Source organism: Macrobrachium nipponense, chromosome 27 (assembly GCF_015104395.2).
Source record: "Macrobrachium nipponense isolate FS-2020 chromosome 27, ASM1510439v2, whole genome shotgun sequence".
Taxonomy (NCBI): domain Eukaryota; kingdom Metazoa; phylum Arthropoda; class Malacostraca; order Decapoda; family Palaemonidae; genus Macrobrachium; species Macrobrachium nipponense.
In genome coordinates, this window is record NC_087216.1 from 67,194,364 (window position 1) to 67,196,863 (window position 2,500).

Here is a 2,500-nt window from a genome sequence, read left to right on the forward strand (position 1 = left end):
GAAAAAGAAGGCTCAAAGGAAATGAAACTCACTAACATAAGAAATAAACAGCATAATCCCAAGCATTCCTTAAAGCTCCGTGGCATCGTTGCCAAACACCACCAGTGTAAATACAAAAATAAATGAACATAGTTTTGCGTGACGTTTCCTCCTCCCTAACGCAACCCCCCCCACCCCCCCCCCCCCCCCCCCCCCCCCCCCCCCCCCCGCCCTCCCTCTCCTGAGAGAGAGAGAGAGAGCGAGATGCCAAATCGCTGGATATTCCGGCCTTGTTTCAACGTCTCCCCTAAACCTATCATCAGCTTTTAGTGTCTTGCACACTTGATTGGGCGCGTAATCATGATAGATAAACAAAGGAACGCGAGGCGTCGATTGTGTGTTGTCAGGGATGTCTGGGAGACATTGGGTTGTTGCAGACTCCCCTGAAAACAGGTAGACTTTCTGTTTTTTCGTTGATTGAATTAAGTATATTGTAAGTTACATACTTTTTCGCTCTCATGTCATTTCAAATGCAACCTTTGCCCTTACTTTCTGAAACATTTGTCAAATATTTTAGAATGGTTAAGATACAGTTTCATTTCAATTGACCTACCTATTCATGAAAATAACAGAATGCAAAGGAAATCCGTTAAATATAAAAAATAATAGATTTTATACATTAACATGAAGTTTTTAATATAGAATATGCATTACGTGCATTTAAGTCATGCTATATTTGCACGTGCTCTGCTTTGTTGTAGAGAACTATAGAATGATTGTACAATTGAATAGTACGATAATTTTCCCATATAGAAGTGGTTTTAATGTTTATATATATATATATATATATATATATATATATATATATATATATATATATATAATATAATATATATATATATATATATAATATATATATATATATATATATATATATATATATATATATATATATATATATAATATATATATATATATATATCATATAGATTTAGATTTAGATTAGATTTATCTTCCCGCCACTGGCCAGTGGCATAAGGCTGATACAGTTTCTCTCCATCTGTCTCTATCCCGAGCCATTTCCCTCGCTTCCTCTAAGTTTTGGATTTCATCCTCAGATCCCTGACAATTATGTCTATCCACCCGTTCTTGGTCTACCCAGCGGTCTTCTTCCTATTTGTACTGCTCTCAGTGCTCTCCTGGGGTCTCTATTCTCTTCCATCCTCTCAACATGTCCAAACCATTTCAGCCTTCCCCTCTTCAACCTGGTACTGACTGGCCTTTGCCTCAATCTCACCCTGATGTCTTCATTTCTAACATAATCATCCCATTTAATGCCAAGTATTCTTCTCAGCAGCTTCATCTCAAAAGCATCCAACCTTTTCTCCTCTGTTCTGGTCAGTGCCCAGGTGGACGAGCCATACATCAGGACTGGTAGTACTACTGCATTGAATATTCTCATCTTAGTTCTCAAGCTGATTTCATGCCTCGACCAAAACGTTTTTTCTCAGAACCTCAAAAGCTCTTGCTGCTCCTCCAGTTTTCTTCTTTGTATATCTTCAATTTGCCTCCCGTCTGCTGTTACCACACTTCCCAAGTAAACAAACTTCTCAACTTGCTTGAGTTCCTGTCCTCTGATTGTCATATCCTCCATGTGCACCCAATCATCATCCTTACTCACAACCATGATCTCGCTCTTCTTTTTTGTGCTGATGTTCAAGCCAAAATTCTGTGTCTCTGTCTCCATCCTCATTACCATACCTACCAGCACCAGCCACGTATCAGCAACCAACGCAACATCATCAGCAAAGTCCAAATCCATAAAAACTTCTCCACCAATACTAGCCCCTCTGTTTTCATTCTCCATCACTCTTCTCATTATATGGTCAATATATACATTAAAACAAGGTGGGTGACATAACACATCCCTGTCTTAGCCCACTTCCAACTGGGAACCATTCACTTTGCTGTCCATCCAGCTGTACACAGCTGCACACTCCTTGGTACCAGTTCTTTAGTATCCTTATCACTTTCAGTGGATATACCATAGTGTTCTGGCCCACTCTCCACATTCCATCTCTCCATACTGAATCATACGCTTTCTCCAAGTCTATAAAAGCACAGAATATTGTTGGCTTTGCATACTCCCATCTCTTCTCAATTATCTGTCTTAAGGTGAAAATGTTTGATCCACTGTTGACCTTCCACTTCTGAAACCACACTGCTGTTCTCTAAGTTTCTCTTCTACTATAGGTCTTATTCTGTTAAGTATTACTCTCATGAATATCTTCCCTGGGACTGACAGTAAACTTATGCCCCGAGTTACCACACTCCCTTTTGCTTCCCTTATTTTTATATATTGGTATCATAATTGCCTTTTTCCAATCACTTGGTACCAACCTCTGTTCTCCAAACTATGCTAAAAACAACTCTTAATGCCTCTATCATCCTTCGTCCTCCTGCTTTTTAGCATCTCTGCAGTTATCCCGCACACGCCAGCAGTTTTTCCATTTTTTACAGA